General features: G+C 36.1%; 1 protein-coding gene and 1 pseudogene across 1 annotated transcript in view; both read left to right on the forward strand.

The window, feature by feature from the left end:
* Positions 1–8035, forward strand: part of LOC101425409 (coiled-coil domain-containing protein 90B, mitochondrial pseudogene) — a 28336-nt pseudogene extending 20301 nt beyond the window's left edge.
* DISP1 (dispatched RND transporter family member 1) overlaps positions 1–19884 on the forward strand; it is a 223307-nt gene that overhangs the window by 80056 nt on the left and 123367 nt on the right.

The raw sequence follows: 19884 nt of genomic DNA on the forward strand, positions 1-19884 counted from the left end.
ATGGTGTTATCTCTATAACCATCCTAATTGCTTAGCAAGAGGTAGGTGTTGAGTAAAACTGTTGCACAATGTTCTCTGCCCCACCCCCACCCCCCATTTTAAAAAAAATTTACTTTTGAGCCATATGAGATATTCCATTTGGGTACTCCAGTTTTTTGCTTTTGCCACATGAAGTATGATTCTGGATAATTTACTCAGTTAATTGTCAATCGTTTTTCCAATAAAAATGCCATAAAATTTTCTTTAAGCAAAAGAATTCCTTTGTTTTTGTTTTAAAAAATTTGGATATGGACAGGACCATTGAAAATATTTCAGCACTTCTGATTACAGAAATTGTAGCTTGCAGAGTTTGCCACATTTTTCACATTTGTCAGCTCTGGAGTTGTGAAATATGTTACTCATCTGAATTCTTTTCGCATCTCCCTTGCTGTCAGGCGAAAGGAATTTCCACTACACTGCTGCTTGTTATTAAGCTCCTGTAAACAAGAGTGCTTGAAGGTAACTTATGAGCAAGTGACTAGAAATTTCTGATAACCTTAAGACTCATTCCCAAATTACAGTATTAAATCTCTGAGTAATCTATGGGAAAAACAGTAGGGTATCATTCACCCATGCCCTCCAAGTTACAGATTTTACAATTTAGGACAGCTGTTAGGACAAATCTTGAAGTAGTTTTTTTTTTTAAGCTCAGGAGATATAGGCTCTTTTTCTCTGATGTGATTAAAATTAAAATCTGCTTTGCTTATAAACTATTATTTTATTCCTAGAAATTTGTATAAAAATGACTTTTTTGATTTTTTAATTTGCCTAAAGTATGTCAAACATAGCATATGCATTATAACTTATAGAACTTATAATGAATAATTTATCATGAGACATACTACTAGAAAAGTGGGAAAAAAATAGGGGCATTTGTTTTACATCCACTAATACTTTTCCACAAAATTGGTTGGTAATTGATTATTTTTTGTTTATTAGGAAGTTTTCTCCAACATAATTTAACACTGTGCAGGCACATTTCTTTTAAGTCCTCTCCCCTGTCCCATGCTCCTATGGGGAAGTACCAGGAGTCTAGGTCTTTTAAAATGAATAGAAAAATCAAGAAGACATTTAAAGCACTTCAGTATTGAAAGCCTTTCCTGCTTGAAGTAAAACCCAATGGCAGTTCACACAAATAATGTTCTTTTCCAAGAAAAAAAATTTAAAGCAAAATACTTTGTACTCATTTCTTTATAGTATAACCTATAAAGCTAAAATCCCAAAATTTTTCCTTAAAAATACTTCTTTTTGGGGGGAATGGTAGTTATCACATTATAAGTTCCCAGTTCCCCATTTTGGTTAATCTCTCTCAATAGAAATTGCTCCAGCATCAGCCTAGTAGTTGTGACTTTTGTGCACACACATACATACAAGTACACATGTGCATGCCCCAATAGATCTGTCATAATCGTGCTAGTGTCAGGTATTAACTACAGAGGTAGTTATAGATGTCTTTGTTCTTTCAGGCGCAGTTATCCTTCTGTGTTCTCTTTGAATTTTCAGCTAACTTCCTCCTGATGGGCTTTGTGACTCAGTGTCTTCTTGGAGGAGTGCTGACAATCCAGGGACAATCCAGGTTATGACTGGTGAAAGTTAGTAAGGGAAAGGGACCGGGGCCACCCCGGGGTCACTGAGGCTCAGTGTTTCCATCAGTGTCTGTCTGCCTCTACCTGTTCCCCCTTCCCCCTTTTAAATAAAGGATGAATGTAGGACGGGGGTGCGGAGGCGCCTGCGGGAGTGCTCTTTCTCGAGCCCTTTTTGACTGGAACAAATAGCGTTTCTCTCCTTCATTCCCTTTGTCCTCACCCTGATCTTTCTGTGGTTTCCTGTGTGCTTTATGAGATTGCAACCTCAGAAATATGATCAGTACAAGGTATTCTTTGGATACTTTTATATTTCCTTCCTGTATGGGTTTTTAAGCGAAACTAAGATCGGGCAAATTATAATCCTGGTGTATTTTAATATCAATCATGAGCTAAAGGTAGTAATAGATATTAAATAACTCAGTGTCACCTCTTTACAGAAAGCTGCTGTTTGTCAGGCTTCTTTTCAGGATACTGGAGTTGAAGTGATAACTCATGTTCTTTTCAGTCTTTAAGCATGCAGCAGAGTATTTGCAAAAGTGACATGAATCTTTTAAAAGACCCAGTAAAATTTAATTAAATTAGTCCAATTGTGGGGAAGTCCACTTTGAATGAGAAAACATTCTGAGGTGCATGATCGTAGACTTGCACTGTGGGCATGTGTCTTTTCGCAGTTGTGCCTCTAGTGCAGGACAGTGCCTGCCTGGCACATCGTAGATGCTCACTATGAGTTTGTTGAGTGGAAGGAACTTCAGAAGCTTTTGGTTTACTTTTAAATTTTGATGATGAAGAAACTGATTCTAAAAATAGAATGACAGAGGCAGAAGCAGAGCCCAGTTTCCTCATGGCTATTCAATATTTACTACATTTTAAAATGAAATAGTTTTATTATTTTCAGGATTGGTATTAATTGGAACTAAGTCAAATATTTATAATGAAATAAGATTCTTAAGCATATGCCTCAGTGAATTGACTAGCATAGTGATTAGCCTATTGTCTCTAAATAGGTGATTATAATGTTCTTGTGGAGGTACTTAGAAACGATTTGCTTTTTTCAGTAGCTAAAATATTTTTTCTTTTCATGTTGTTTGTGCTGTTAATCTGTTAGTGTTTTTTTGCAAGTTATGAAAAGGTTCTTTTAGTAAACTTCCTCTCTAGGGAACCATAAAGTCTGAATTATCTGAACAATATAATATCACTGGCATTAGTTTGAGGAGACTTTAGAAATTATCTAGTTCAAGCAATTCATTATTTAGAGATGGTCCCCCAGAGCATTTCAGTAACTTGTTAAAGCCACACCAGTAGTTAATGGCAAAGTTAGAATTAGCACCTTGTTTTTCATTTTTGTAAACTTTTTTTTTTTTTTGAGGTACCAGGGTCCAGTGATTAAACCTGGGACCTTGTATGTGGGAAGCCAGTGCTCAACCACTGAGCATGTCAGCATCTCCAAGTTGGTTTTTCCATTTGTTTTGTCTACTGTTTATTTGTTTTTGCTTTTTCAGGAGGCACTGGGAACGGAACCTGGGACCTCCCCAGTGGGAGGCAGGGACTCAACCACTTGAGCCATATCCTCTCCCTAGAGCCTTGTTGTTTTTTTTATTTTTTAATTTTTAAAATTTTTTATTTATTTCTCTCCCCTTCTTCCTCCCCCCCTCCCAGTTGTCTACTCTCTGTGTCCATTCCTGTGTGTTCTTCTGTGACCGCTTCTATCCTTATCATCAGCACCGGGAATCTGTGTTTCTTTTTGTTGCGTCATCTTGTTGCATCTCTCCGTGTTTGCAGCGCCATTCCTGGGCAGGCTGCACTTTCTTTCACCCTGGTGGCTTTCCTTATGGGGCACACTCCTTGCGCGTGGGGCTCCCCTACGCGGGGGACACCCCTGAGTGGCAGGGCACTCCTTGTGGCAGGGCACGTCAGCACTGCGCATGGGCCAGCTCCACAGGGGTCAAGGAGGCCTGGGGTTTGAACCACGGACTTCCCATATAGTAGGCAGATGCCCTATCCATTGGGCCAAGTCTGCTTCCCTAGAGCCTTGGTTTTATGGTTCCCTCTACAGTGTATCTTTGTGGTAAATAACTTACTTCTGAATGCAATATAATATAAGAAGTTAGTGTCTTTGGGTGCAGATTTATCTAGGCACTCAAATTACTGGGCATTCAAGGGCAACCTTATGTATAAAATTAGTAAAGAGTAGAAGCATTTCTCTCCTCAGCGCTTGGCCCTTTTCAGAAGAAGCTAGTGAGAGCAAGTTCTAAAAGGAAAGGTGAATCTTGGGATGTTGGGGTTGGGTAAATACTTGGAAAGAGCCTGAACATCTTTCAAGAGGAAAATGATTGAGTAAACTATATGTCCACACTTAGTAACATTTTTGCAGCTATTAGCAAGACTGAGTTAGCACTGTATGTATTCATTGAAGACATAGCCTTGATAAAAGTGAAAAAGGCAAATTGCATAATAAATGTGTCATCCTATTTTTAAAATAAAATTTAGAAAACACCCTGAATACTAAGTGTCTGTTTGTATATGTGATTGTGTGTATTTGTATGTACATGGAAGAATAGCAAGGCTATTATTTATTTAATGGAGTGGGATTTGGGAAAGGAATTTTTAACTTTTTCATTTATCTTTGTATTATTTGATTTGTTACAAGAAGCATGCACTACTCTTGTTATTAAAGATACCTAATAAATAAGATTTTTCTTAAAGATTTTATTTATTTCTCTCTCCTACACCCCGTCATCTGCTTTCTGCGTCCACCCACCGTATGCTCCTCTGTGACCCCTGCATTATCAGGCGGCACTAGGAAACTGAGTCTCTTTTTAGTTGCGTCATCTGGCTGCGTCAGCCCTCCATGTGTGCAGCGCCACTCCTGGGTGGGCTGGGCTTCTTTTCATGTGGGGCGCTCTTCCTGCAGGGCGCACTCCTTGTGTGTGGGCTCCCACTGCACAGGTCAGGAAGCCCTGGGGATCGAACCCTGGACCCTCCACATGGAGGGTGGACGCCCTATCAGTTGAGCCATGTCCACTTCCCAAATAAGAATTTAATAAATTTGTGGTTTGCTTTCTTTGTGATTTTTAAAAATGCAATAATGGTTGTAAAGTCAGTTAATACAGAATTTCCTGTAGAAGAAAAATAGAGATTATCTGGCTATGGACTGATTTCATTCTGGTAGTTTCTAATACATTGAAATTCTTCAGTAATAAAATATGTACAGTAAGGAACATCTTACAGCTACAATTTAGATGTACTTTCCCTAGAATCAAAGCTTTCAAATGACCAGATTCATGATTCACATAATGTTAAGCATTTCTCATCTTATTTTATTTGAGAAGTTCTTGTATTTAGCAGTAAGCTAATTAAAGTTAGCATATTCCCCAATGAAAGATGAATACTGTTTCTATGTTAAAACAAGGCTAATAAATTCTCATTATGCCCTTGATTCAATTAAGATTTGAACTTTCCTTTTGCCAAGTATTGAATTGCTAAATGTAATTACAGTTTTTACTTAAAAGGAACGACGAAACTAAACTTTTTGCATTTTTGGACTTTGGGATTTTCCTAAAATGTAAGTCTTCTGAGTCTTTAATAACTCCAAACACTCTTGAAACTTCCCTACATTGGGATGCCTCAGTACCTAAACGGTTGTTTGTCTTAAGTCACAGGTGCTAATAAAAGAAAAATATTTTTGAATGTAAATATTTACTGGGAGTCAGTCTGTTAGTCATAGGTGTCATGTAGCACCAGCAAAGCTGTTCTTTACATAAACTTTTAAAACTCGTCAATTTAAAAACTAAGAAAAATACCACTACCAATTTGAGCGTGTTGGGATGGAGAAAACAAAATACTAAACCCTCTTCTGTGATAAGGTCTGTGTGTTACAATCAGCTATTCTTGTTGCAAGCTTTTACTTTTTCCATGAAATTAGTGCCAAATTAATACCTTTATAAGAACAAGAGTTTATAACCAAGGCCTGATTCAAAGAATACATTTTAACAAGGGAATTCTTCCTTTTTTAGGAGCTAGTAAAGCTTGCAGAAACCATGAGTGTCTGATTTAAGCTCACGGTAACTTTAAGGATCAGTTGATTTAGGCTGCAGAAGAACAAAATAAATTGTACATGATGAAACAATTATGAGAAAAAATAGAGGCATCCTACTCTCTCCTTAATCTTATATACATTTTAAGAGATGTAACTAATAGGCAACTAAATTTGCATAGTAGCTTTTTAAATGGGACTATTAAAGTTAATCATTGTGAAGAATTCTGACCACCACCATTTATTTTTTATCTATTATTATTACAACTGTAAGTAAAAAATGATAATTATCAGGTCAAAGGAAACCCTTATTCCAGTTAACTAAGTTTTGCGAAGGGGTAAGGAGAAGCTAGAAAGTGAGAGAGAATTCCAGGATTAAAGTGAGGTGTGGGACTGGTGGGTCATTTTTGCTTGGGGCTTATATTCATAGACAGCCTTAAATTTAGATTTTTTTTCATATTATCCCAAATTAAGATGATATACACAGTTGTGTGTTTTTTGTATATGTGTTTAAAAAATCAAAATATAAACTATACTATAAATTATTTTCATTCTATTTTGACTTTTTTTTTTCCCCTTCATATACTGTTTGCCCAAAAAGAGTAGAAGTGGCTAGAGCTTCTCTTGACCTCTAAGGGTGCAAATAATAGTTTAGGTAGGAAATAACATTGGAAAACACTTATTAGGTGCCTGTTATTATGAATTTTAAAAGTTCTTGACTCTTGTAATTGTATTTTAAGAAATGTGCATGATTTGAAACTTTGAAAATGAGAGTTACTAAGGAAAATGATCTCTCAGCAAAATGGGATAGCAAAAACAACCTACCTCTTATGATTGTCATGAGGGTTAAAAGATATTTTTATTTAAAATTCTTAGTATCTGGTGCAGAACAAATATTTACTAAATTTTTAGCTGCTATTCTTATTTCCTGATTTAGATGTTAATTTTAGTTAATAAATGTTAATTGCTTACTTTGTGCTGTGTCTGGACAGGTATGGCTGTGAGCCAGTCCTGCTGGAGGAAGAGGATAGTAAGATTCAGCTTCTGGAGTGTATAAAAATAGGGCTACAGTTCATTTTGCATTTTCTAAAAAGTGAAGCTGAAGACATGCATACACTTCTTCCGAACATCAGTTTCACCTCTTGGTCAAATATGCTAGAAAAACAATTATATTGGTACCAAGAAGGAGACATGTTAAAATAAGATTCACTACAGCGTTTTTCTGTAATTGTGAAATATCAGAAGTACTTAAATGTCCATCAAAAATGAATACATAGACTTGAATCCCTGGCTTGGCGGCTCCTGCACTTTGAAGGCAGCTCCTGCTGGCGCTGCAGAGAAGTGAGAAAAGGCGCCTGCCAGAGCTGCATGGCAGGGACATGAGAAGGCGAGGGGGCTGCAGCCTCTCCCCCAGCCAGTGCCTGGCACTGCCTCAGGGCTCTGGGCCCGCCCCTTTGGGCCGGGGGATGGGGAGACTAGGAAGAGGATGGAGACCCTTTTGCTCTGAAAGCCTCAGGTTCCCTGCAGGCCTCTTTCTGAACCCTTGTTTCCTTTTCTGACAAGGAAGGCAGGTAATCTCTCCCCTCTTGCATGGCTATCAAGAGCAATCATAAGACTTCTTACCCCTAGAAGGTATGTTAGGAGGTGAGTGGACGTAACTCTTTTAGAGCAAAGGTAATGAACTTTTGATATCCATTCATTGGTTCCAGACTTGACAAAGCACAGGAAGAAACTATTGTATCAACATGATCCACGTTTTTGAAGGTCAGCCTGGGTACTATCTATAGGAAATGGTCACTGAAGCTCAACAGGAAGTAACAGTACCATATACCATAGCTGGTGGCTCATTTGGACTCCATCAGAAAAGACATGCTCATCTAGAGAAAAGTGAATTTGCAAATCTGAGAGCAGAGGACAAGAAAATGAAAATTGATTTAGACGAAGTTCAACAACTGCTATGTGAGACCAGTTGAATTAGAGCAGTTAATAAATGGGATATCAACCTAGAAAGGAGCAGACTAACGGATATGTTTCCAGATCAAGAAAAGAAACTTATGGAAGCAACCACAGAATTTACCAAAAAAGGATGCCCAAATCAGTGTTATTTCAGAAACCAGTATAAGACTTTACACTGAAGTTGCTTCCTTAAAAAAAATGATTACCTTATAGTGTCAGTGTTTACTTGCCTGGCAGTAGCATTGGGATTTTATGGATTCTGTAAATAGCGCTGAGTCTACTATATTATACTCCTATTGATGCTGGTGCTGACTTCTTATCCCTCCATCGCAATACATTTACGTGAACACGAGCAGTTGCAGCAGAAACTTACTATAACAAGATTATTCAAAGCACATGTGGGCTAAAAAGAAGTGTTTTACAATGGTGAGATCTATTTGTCTTTATTTTGTTTTATTTTAAAACATTTATGTATTTTATTTTAAAAGCTGCTATTCAAAACCTGATTAACTTGAGATAAAAGGCTACTTTGTCCTTTTTCATAGTTTGTACCTACTGAACCAGAGTTTTCTTGTGTTTGCTTGAATAGCTGTGTAAATCATATAGGATTTCTTTATCTGTTACAAATTTGAAAAGTACTCTCAAGCCTACACACTTATTGTATTCACCTTTGCTGATAACTGTTGCATAATTACATTTTCATGTAAAATAAAAGATTATTATAAAAATGGATAAATTTTAACCTCTTCATAGTGTGGAATAAAATTCAGCAGTAAAACGGAATGAAATAGATTTGTGTATGAACATAAATCTCAAAAATGACATTGAGCAAAAAAACAAGTTGTGGAATGATAACATTTATATAAAGTTTTAAAGCATGCAAAACGGTTACATGTACTGTTTATGGATATATATGTCGTGATAGTATAAGACATGCATAGGAATAGAAAACCCCAAATTCAAATCAGTGGTTGACTCTTTGGAGGGAAGAAAGGGAATAGCATGTTAGAAGGGGGACTTCATTCTACTTGTAATATATTTTTTAAAAAAATAAAAAGCAAATAAGGGAAAATTTTAATATTTTATAAAGCTGGGAGATGAATGCATAAGTTTCCATAGGTCTCTTTGTTTCTCCTATATTTGAAATACTTCACATGCACACAAATTGAGATAGATATGTGAATCTGTTATAAAACAGCAAGGAGGGAGACAAAGAACATAGTCTCTGCGGTCAGAGAGAGGCATGGGTTTGTCCTGTCTCTGCTTCTTATGGACTCTATGGCCTTGTACAAGTTGCTGTACCTTTCTGAGTTTATCTCATCTATAAAATGAGGACAATATGATCTCCATCCCAGTTTGTGTGAGAAATAAAGAGCATACTTAAGATGCCTTTTACATTGTTCAGGATGTAGAAGTGCCAAACACTGGGAATACATGTGCACAAAATCAGGCGTGCTCCCCTCCCTTGTAGAGCCTTAGGGCATAGTGGGGAAGACAGAAGATCAGTTAATAGCTCAAGTAAATGTAAAATGGCACCAGTGATCAGTGTCGTGAAGAAGTGCAAAGGACTCTGAGGCCTGTCACGGGGGTATTTGGCCTAGTTGGAAGGTCTTAAAAGGCTCACCTGAGAAGTGAGAGAGAGCTGGGCTTTGAAGGAAAAGCGCAGGAATTCAGTGAAGAAAGGAGGGTAGGGTGGCCTAGGGAACCACCTGGAATGTAATAGGGAGCACAGCCAGCAGAAGTAGCTGGAGGGAGGCCAGCGGAATGGAGTGGAGCACTCCACAGGGAGTGTGCTGGTGCAAAATAAGGGCGAGAAGCAGAGGTGAGCCAGAGTCCTGCAGAACTCTCTAGGTCAGTTTGGGTAGTTTGGAGTGTATGGCAACCACAATTAGAGTCACTGACTAATAAGCTAGAGTTCTTGGGATGGATAGAAAATTACTTGAAGGACATGTTGGTAACAACTTTAAGGTTGTCATGATTGCTAGAAAATGATATGCTGAACTGGCATCAGAACTAGTGTTGATGGCTCTTTAAAAGAAAACGAGTTCAAAGGCAAAACCAAAGAGTACAAGCTGCAACCACAGGTCAGCAGGTAGTTTGCTCTACCTTTTTACGCAATTGGAAGAGGGATGATCACCCACTGATGCTTTGTTACCAATGTCTGCTCACCTTAACGGTTATCTTCTTTAAATATAATTGTAATAAAGATTCCAAGTATACACTCCTTTATTTTAACACAAAGTTAAAGCCTAAAATACGTAGTGAACCAGTAGCAAAGAATTTAACAGTATTCTAAATAGATTAATTATGTATAATCACTGTTACTCAGATGACCAGTGGCATTCCTACCCCTTTCCTCAAGTGCTTAATACATGAATGTTTTAAATGTTTTCCACACATTAATGAATTAAACAAATACTTGTTGGGGGCTTAATATATCCAAGACACCCTGCTCTGTGTTACTGTGTAGGCGCTGGATAAATTTAAAGTGATATTGGAGTTTGTTTTGGTGGTGCTTCTCACTTACCAAGACCACTCCTCTACCCTACCCTTCTGTCGAGCTCCTCTACTTAATTTCTGAGTCATTTCATTTGTCTCCTCCAAAAATATAAGGTGTAACAGTGTACATTTCCCTTTGGCAGTATGTGCTATCAGCAAACTTAAATTTAGCTTATAGGATAAGTAAAAATGGCATCTCACTGTTTTGATTTGAATGTAATGTAGTTTTGATTAAATTAATCTGAATTAAAGTTTATTTTGTAAATTGTTCATATCTTTTGTTAGTGCTTTTTATTAATCATCTCTAATCAGGTGGTCTTTGGTTGGCTCCAAGGTGCTCAGCAGCTTCTGTTACACTGCAACATAAGCTCAGCTCTCAGAGACTTTTGGCTTTATAAGGAGGCGGTGGCTGTGACAGAAAGGTCTCTAGGGCTGGAACTCTGCTCTGTAATTAGCTTTATGGTCACTCCTATTCTTTTCTGAACACAGGCACTTTATTGTGACAGGGATTATAGTGATCAACTGGAGCACTTCATGGATAAAGCATTTTTGCAAATCAAAAAGTACTGTTTAAATACAGCAGGTTATTTTTTTTATAAGCTTATTTTTGAAAGCAAATACTTTATGTGTTCTTTTTAATTCTTAAGATCTTTAAGGGAGCTTCAGGAAAGCTGAGGTTGGCCTTTTAGTATTAATAGCATTATGATTTTATGTGTAAGTAGATTAACTGTAAATATGTGCTTTGTTGAGTGTAAGTAAATACAGCATTTTAATTAATATATGTTTATTTGTCATCTTAGTTTTTTTTCTTTTTGTTTTCTCTCCATTTGCCATTTGAGCAGTTCAAAGAGTCTGACCTGTAATAGATCAGGGCCTCTAAGTTTTATCTTCTGCTGAAATTGGCCCTCTCAGGGAAGGACTTTTCAAAGCTATTAGTTTTTAAACTGTGCTTGTTAGTGTAGCATTTGTTTAAAAAAAAAAACAATTATTTAACATCTTAAGTGACAGCCCATTCTTTGCCAATAAGAAATGTGGCTTAGTTGTTTTAAGTCCTCAGTGAAATATGTTTAATTTTCTATTGCCTTTGCCATATAAAATACATTGGGGTTCTCTAAACCCAAGCAAGAACATTTGAAGCCTATTGATCACATTTGAGTACATTTGAAGGAGGTGGTAATGATGAAATAAATGAAATATATGCTGTTTGGTTTTTTTAGTAATCCCATAGTTAGACCATGCGATGTCAAGGACTGATAAAGAAAATTTGAAAATTATATAAGGAATACCCGTAAATTATAGAATTTCATTTTCTATAAAATGTAATTTTCTACATACATCTCTGTAGAATATGAAGAGTGTATTTTAAATTTAAGGACAGAAGCTTGAAAACAAAAGGTGAGAAGCAAGCTAGGAATACTGTAGTTGCATCAAAAATGACAAGATTAATTCCATAAAGTAGAAATTATTATATACACAAGTCGATAAGAAAAAGATAAAAAATATAACAGACATATAGGAATGACAGTGGTTGAAATGTTAAGTCTAAGGTCATGTATATTACTAGAAGGAAAGCTAAAAAATGCAACACGGGACTGTATAACAGTAAAACCTCATGTAAAACATGTATATGGTATTATTGCATATATAAGACTGTTTTTACAAAATAGAAATACAAATAACCTAGAGAGACAGACAGAATAGCAACTATGTATGACTGGGGAAGCATAGAGAGATTGAGAGATGAGATTTTTTTTGTTTGTTTTTTGCTTATTATTATTATTGGAGCAATGAAAATGCTGTAAAAATGAAGTAATGAATGTACAACTATGTGACTATACTGAATACCATTTATTGTACAGTTTGGATGGGTTTATGCTTTATTGATATGTATCAGTAAAATTGATTTGTTAAAAAATGTAATAGACAAGGCAATGCACAAAAGAGAACGTACATCTACAAAAAGATCTTGTTTCCTTAGTAATCAAAGAAATATGTATTTAAAATATACAAATTTTATGCATTAAAATTAAAATACATTTTAACACCATGTTGTTGAAATGAATTTTCATACATTGTGGTGGAGTAAGTACAGACAATTCAGGAAAGTACCTTTCCAGTATATCTCAAGAACCTTAATTCTGCCCTTTGACCTAGTTAATTTGACTTCTAGGAGTCTTAAGGAAATAAAAAAAAAATGCCAAAAAAACCCACCTCATGCCTGTAAGTATTCATTGAAGTCCTTTCTTTTATAATGACAAAAGTTAAAAGCAATCTAAATGTTCAATAATGTGGGGGGGAGAGCACTGTTTGAATGAATTGCAGTGTATCTGTACATTGGAATATTATACAACCATTGCAATTTGTATTTATGACATTGACATTAACTTGAGAAAGTAATTTTTATGAGAGTAAATGGAACAAGACAGAAAGCACATTCTCAGTTGTATTTTAAAAATAGAATCAGACATGGGCTATAAAAAAAGACTAGAAAGACATGTGGCAGGATGTTAAGAGGTATTCAGGCATTGGGATTATAAGGGTTCATGATTTTCTGTGTAGACCAATTTTCCTTAGGTATCCACACTTATTACTTGTATAATCAGAAGGTGAGTGTATATTGTTTACTTACAACAAAATTATTTCACAATGGCCTTTCTGTGCTCTGGAATGAAGTCTGCCTAGCCTTTGTTGCAGATTCCTTTTTCATGGGGTAGGCTGTTGATCATGAGGAAGAATTTCAGTGCTTGTCTTTTTTTTTGAAAGAGAGGGCAACATTTCCCTCTTTGATTAAACTATTCAAGAATAAAGATGCGTTCTTTGTAGAGTATGGCCTTCCTTAGTGTGAAAAGAAATGCTACATGTAACTTTTGGTGGCTAGTCATCCTAAAATATAGTATTTTCTAGAAGAGGTTCTAGGAAAGTTTTATGTAGAAAAATTGGCTTTACCTTGTTTTACTTTGAGAATACAGACAGACCTACTATATATCACTAGAGCACAATTTGTCAATATATTTTAAGAGTTACTGATAAAGAAGCATTTCAGTTGTTAACATTGATGGATTTTAATTTGGAGCAAGATGTACAGACAAGCCATGTTTGTAACTCCATATGGATTTATTGGCAAAAGCTTAAGAACATTAGCGGATAGTCTGAGATTTAAAAACTAGTAACATAATATTTTCAGTTGTTATGTTTGAAGGCTGTTACAGGTCATTTATATATTTAGTGTTAGTGTATAAAAAATTTTACTCTAACAATCTTTAATATTAAATTTGGAAGGGGCACAAATACATTCCTATTTTAAAAAGAATGGACTAGAACAAATTTTTGAGTGAGCACCTTCATATATCTGGGTGTGTGTATTTGTGTATCTAACATGTACCCATACATACAACTTTTTTTACTTAAACATTTAGAAAGGTATTTAGCAATATCAGACGAATAAAGGAATTTTTAATGATTAACATTTAAAATAGCAGATATTTTATTTTTCTACAGAATTAAAAGTTTGACAAATCTTTAAAGGAAAACCTATATATGAACATACAAGTAATTATCTGACTTGTATCTGAAGTGGACGTGGAGAATTTTAGGTTTTCTTAATTTTTACAATTATGATCTATTATATAAAGTCATGTTGTGAGAGGATCAGGAATAAAATAATTGTGCATTGCAAAGAATAATCATTTTATTTCTCAGTGATTTTGTTTCATCTTTTAAGATTCATCTTCTAAATTTAATTTCTCTTTGAAAGTATGAGAATTTTTCTTTACAAGGAGAGAGCTGTTCCAATCTGCACTACAAAAGAATGGTTTCTCATCCTATTTCAGTAATCTGGGAAGGGCAAATATTTAGAGGAACTCCAATACAATGGCAGAAGGAGAAGGAAATTAAAGTTTGGTGGGATCTTCTCTTGTCTGCGGTAGATTAAAAGTAACTGTACCTATAGAGGAAAGAAGAAATACTGCAAATTTTCGGGTTAATGTAAAGGGAATAAATTTTTCTCTTTGTAACTATGCATGAGTAGAGCAAAATATTCTCTATATGTTTCCTTTGTTCCAGTTTTAAAATGTCCTTATGTGTTTTTTTTAGGCCATTTCCCTATCTCTGACTTGGTTAGAATTTGACAGAAAAAAGAAAGCATTTTATGATGGAACTATATAAATTGTTTGTCTTATGGCAAGCTAAACCTACCAGAAAGAAATGGTGATGATGACAATAAAGAATATATTAAACATCAGTATAAATATTTAGAAATGTATAGTGAAAAAATTTCAGAAAAAACATGAGAGAAACTGAACAACAGGGAGATTTTTGCAAAAATTTTTTTCAGAGAGAAGGTTGAGATCTATAATACAAAAAGATTTCAGTGAAATATGTAAGAAAAGATATATATAGAGCAAAGAAATTCATGGGAAAATAGTACTAATTAAAGAAATAGCAGTTAAAGTAGAAAAATACTTTCATGTTTTTTAAACTTTTTTTTTTAAGGATAATTAAGGTTAGTATTTGTCAGGTTGTAGGGTTTAGAGGGCAATTTGACAATGCAATTTTAGTCACATAAAAATGGTCATACCTTCTGATCAGGTGTTCCAAACATGAAAAGTTATCCTAAGAAAATAAAAAGAGAATAAAGGATGTACATTTGAACAGAGATGTTCATAGATACTATACTTTTCCAGATTTCACAGTTTTGTGTTTTTGAAAATTAAGGATCATACATTGTTTAGAGCTAGACATACAGAAGTTACAAAAAATAGTTGCCCAGGCAAAGGATGAACAGGTTTGTTAATTATACACATAAGTGTGCTTGGAAAAGGTTTGTTGGAAATACATGCAAGGCTTTTTGGAAATGGACACTGTAGAGTTACAACGCTATACTTAAACAAGGAAAATTGACAGTATGTTCGTTTTGCATACAAAATGCAAAAGACTTTCTCTTCTGTGCAAAAGTGAGAGGAGTATGTTCTTGATAAGGCCAGTGGTTCTGATTGTGAGGGAAGCTAGCGGGTGGCGGGAGCTCCTTGAAGGCAGGGGCGCGTCCTGTCTTGCTTGTCTCGGAAGCCTGGTGGAGTGCCTGGCATATAGTTGGCTCTTAGTAGATTGTTGCTGTCTGGATCTGTTACTCTTTTCTCCAAACCTTGGTTGCTGATGGAGGCTTCCAAACTCCTGCCAGGTGGCAGCATCAGAATCATGGTACTATTTAAAAATACAACTGCCTAGGTCTTTTTCCTCTGGAATTTGTTTTCATTCACCTGGGCTCATGGCCTCTTTTTTGTGTTTTTAAATTTTTAACTTTTTATTTTGAAATAATTTTAGACCTTAAGAAAAGTCACAAAAAATAGTACAGAGTGTGCCTGTAGATCCTTCTCTCAGCTTTCTCTTACGTATATGTCTTACATGACCATAGTACAATGATCATAACCAGGAAGTTAGCACTTGTAAAATACTATTAACTAATCTGCAAATCTTATTTGAATTTTGCCATTTCCCCACTTGTATCCTTTTTCGGGTCCAAAATCTAATCCAGGGTCCTATACTGCACTAAATAGTCAGGTCTCCTTAGCCCCTTCTATTCTGCTCCTCAGTTTTTTTTAAAAGATTTATTTTAGATTTATTTTATAATATAATTAGAATATGCAGATTCATAGAGTTAAAAGCAGTTTACTAGGGGCCGAGGTTGGGGAAGAGAATGGGGAATTACTGCTTAATTGCTCGAGTTTTTGTTTAGGGTGATGGAAAACTTTTGGTAATAGATGGTAGTGATGGCAGTGCAACATTATCAGTGTAATTAACACTAGTGAATTGTATACTTGAATGTGATTTAAAGGGGTAATTTTGAGTTGTATATATGTGTAACAGTTTGATATAATTGATGAATTCCAAAAAGAAATATTGGATTATGTTTGTAATCTGATCTGTACCTGGGCACGATTGAGTTAGGGTTAAGTTAGGGTTAGGACGTTGATTCCCCACCCCTTGGTAGGTGGGGACTCACAGATAAAAGGCACAGTGAAGAACAGAGTTGGGGATTTCTTTTTATCTGTCTGTCTGTTTGTCTGTCTGTCTGTCTGTGTATCTATCTGTCTCTGCCCTTCTCCACCCCCCCACCAGTTGTCTGCTCTCTGTGTCCATTCGTTGTGTTGTGTGTTCTTCTGTGACAGCTTCTATCCTTATCAGCGGCACCAGGAATCTGCATTTCTTTTTGTTGTGTCATCTTGCTGTGTCAGGTCTCCATGTATGCAGCACCATTCTTGGGCAGGCTGCACTTTCTTTCGGGCTGGGTGGCTCTCCTCATGGGGTGCACTCCTTGTGCGTGGGGCTCCCCTACACGGGGGACACCCCTGTGTGGCAGGGCACTCCTTGCGCACATCAGCACTGCGCATGGGCCAGCTCCACACGGGTCAAGGAGGCCCAGGGTTTGAACCGTGGACCTCCCATATGGTAGGCGGACGCCCTATCCTTTGGGCCAAGTCCGCTTTCCTGCATATTAATCTTGCATCCTGCTATTTTGCTGAACTCATTTATTAGCTCTGGTAGCTTTGTTGTAGATTTTTCCAGACTTTTCTAGATACAGGATTGTATCATTTACGAATAGCAAAATTTTACTTCTTCCTTTCTAATTTGGATACCTTTCTATTTCTTTTCCTTATTCCTCTACCTAGAATCTCTAGCACTATATTGAACAACAGTGGTAACAGTGAGCATCCTTATCTTGTTACCAATCTCAGTGTGAAAGCTTTCAGTCTTTCACCATTGAGTACAATGTTAGCTGTGGGTTTTTCATATATGTCATTTGTCATGTTGAGAGAGTTTCTTCTTTTTGAGTGTTTTTATCAAGAAGGGATCCTGTATTTGTCAGATGCCTTTTCTGCATCAGTCAAAATGATCATGTGATTTTCCTCTTCAGTGTATTAATATGATGTATTACATTATTTAATTTTCTTGGGTTGAACCACCCTTGCATGCCTGGGATAAAATCCACTTGATTATGATGTATATTTCTTTTAATGTGTTGCTAGATTCGATTAGTGGGTATTTTGTTGAGGATTTTTGCATCTATATTCATTAGGGCAGTGGGTCTGTAATATTATTTTTTGATAAAATCGTTATCTGAATTTGGTATTAGGGTGATGTTGTCTTCATAGAATGAGTTTGGTAGTGTTTCCTCCTGTTCAGTTTTTTGGAAGAGTTTGAGTGCTATTGGTATTAAATTTTCTTTGACTACTTGGTAGAATTCACCTATAAAATTATCTGGTCTGGAGATTTTTGATGACTGTTTCAATGTCTTGTGATTGGTTTGTTGAGGTCTTCTATTTCTTCTAGGTAGGTAGGTTGTATGTTCCTTGGAATTTGTTCATTTCATCCATATTGTCTAGTTTCCTGACGTACAGTTGTTCATAATATGCTTTTATGATCTCTGTTGTTTCTTGTGAGCTCAGCAGTAATGTCTCTGCTTTTATTTCTGTTTTTATTTATTTGCATTTCTCTCTTTTTTATCATTCAAGCTAAGGGTTTATCAATTTTGTTGATTTTCTTGAAGAACTGACATTTTGTTTTGTTCTCTTTTTGTGTCCTCTATTTGATTTATTTCTTCTCTGATCTTTGTTATTTCATTCCTTCTGTTTGCTTTAGGAATAATTTGCTGTTCTTTCTCTAGTTTCTGCAGCTCTGTAGTTTTTGCTTTCTTCTTTTTTAATGTACGCATAGAGGGCCATAAACTTCCCTCTTGGCACTACCTTCACTGCTTCCCATAGGTTTTGTTATTTTTCTTTTCCTTCATCTCGAGATATTTACTGATTTCTCTTGTCATTTCTTTTTTGACCCACTGATTATTTGAGAGTGTTGTTTGATCTCCATATGTTTGTGAATTTTCCATTTTTCTGCCGAGTTGATTTCTAGCTTCATTTTGTTGTGATCAGAGAAAGTCTTTTGTATAATTTCATTCTTTTTATATTCACTGAGATATGTTTTGTGATGCAGCATATGATCTGTCCTTGAAAAAGATCCATGAGCACTTGAGAAGAGTGTATACCCTGCTGTTTTGGGGTACATTGTTCTGTGTCTGTCTATTAGGTTTAGTTCATTTATCATATTGTTCAAGCTCTCTGTTTCTTTATTGATCCTCTTCCTAAATGTTCTATTTAATGATAAGGGTGGTATATTGAAGTTTCAAACTATTATTGTAGAGACATCTATTTCTCCTTTCACTTTTGCCAGGGTTTGCCTTATGTATTTTGGGGCACCCTAGTTAGATGCACATACATTTATGATTGTTATTTTTTTCCTGGTGAATTGCCCCTTTTATTATATAATGTCCTTCCTTGTCGTTAATAATGGCTTTGATTAAAAAAAATTTTTTATATATTTATTCTGCCCCCCCCCCCAGCTCATTTGTTTGCCCTTGCTGTCTGCTCTATGTGTGCTCTTTGTATCTGCTTGTCTTCTTTCTAGGAGGCACTGGGAACCGAACCCAGGACGTCCCATGTGGGAGGATGGAGCTCTACTGCTTGAGCCACCTCTGCTCCTGCTTGTTGTGCCTCTCATTGTGTTTCCTCAAGTGTCTCCTTGTTGTGTCATCTTGTATTGTCATCTCATGTCAGTTCACTGTGCCAGCCTGTTGCACTAGCTTGCTGTCTTGCTTGTCTTTCAGAGGAACGAGGAACCAACCATGGGACCTCCCATGTAGTAGATGGGTGCCCAAGTGCTTGAGCCACATCTGCTTCCCAACAGCTTTGCTTTTAAAGTGTATTTCATCTGATAAAAGTATAGCTACTCTAGCTGTTTTATGGTTACTGCATGCATGGAATACTGTTTTTCAGTCTTTCACTTTCATTCTATTTGTATACTTTGATCTAAGGTGAGTCTCTTTCAGGCAGCATATAGATGGCTCATATTTTCTTATCCATTCTGCCAGTCTTTGTCTTTTGATTGGGGAGTTTAATACATTAACATTCATTGCTATTACTATAAAGGCAGTTCTTCACTTATTTTGACTTTGAGTTTTATCTGTCATATATTATTTTCACCACTTCTTAAAATGTTTTTAGTTACTTTTACTGTTATAAACTTCATTTCTAGACTCTTCTCCAAGCCTCTCTTGTCTTTTCAGGTTGTAGCATTCCCTTTAGCATTTCCTGTAAAGTTCTTCTCTTGTTTATGAACTTTCTTTATTTCTGTTTATCTGTGAATTTTTAAAACTTGCCGACATTTTTGAAACACAAACTTCCTGGATATAAGATTTTGAATGAGAGCTTTCTCTTTCAGTATCTTAAATACATCATACCACTGCCTTCTTACCTCCATGGTTTCTGATGAGCAATCAGTATTTAATTTTGTTGGGTGTCCCTTGTATGTGATGAATCACTTTTTTCTTGTTGTGCTCAAGATTCTCTCTTAATCTTTGGCATATGATATGCTGGTTAGTATGTGTTTCACATATTTGGATTGGAGTACATTGTACTCCTTGGACACGGTCCTTCAATAGAGTTGGGAAATTTTCTACCATTATTTCCTCAAATATTCCTTCTGCGCCTTTTCCCTTTCCTTCTCCTTCTGGGACACCCATGACACATAAGTTTCTATGTCTCTTTCCATCATTTAGTTCCCTGACCGTGTTCAATTTTTTCCATGCTTTTCTGTATTTGTTTTTTTGTGTGGTCTCCTTCAGAGGCCCTGTCTTCAAGCTCACTGATCCTTTCTTTTGCCTCTTCAAATCTTATATTCCTCCTGTTTTAAAAATTTCATTTATTATACCTTTCATTCCCATTT

This window comes from Dasypus novemcinctus, chromosome 13 (assembly GCF_030445035.2).
Source record: "Dasypus novemcinctus isolate mDasNov1 chromosome 13, mDasNov1.1.hap2, whole genome shotgun sequence".
In the NCBI taxonomy this organism is placed as follows: Eukaryota; Metazoa; Chordata; class Mammalia; order Cingulata; family Dasypodidae; genus Dasypus; species Dasypus novemcinctus.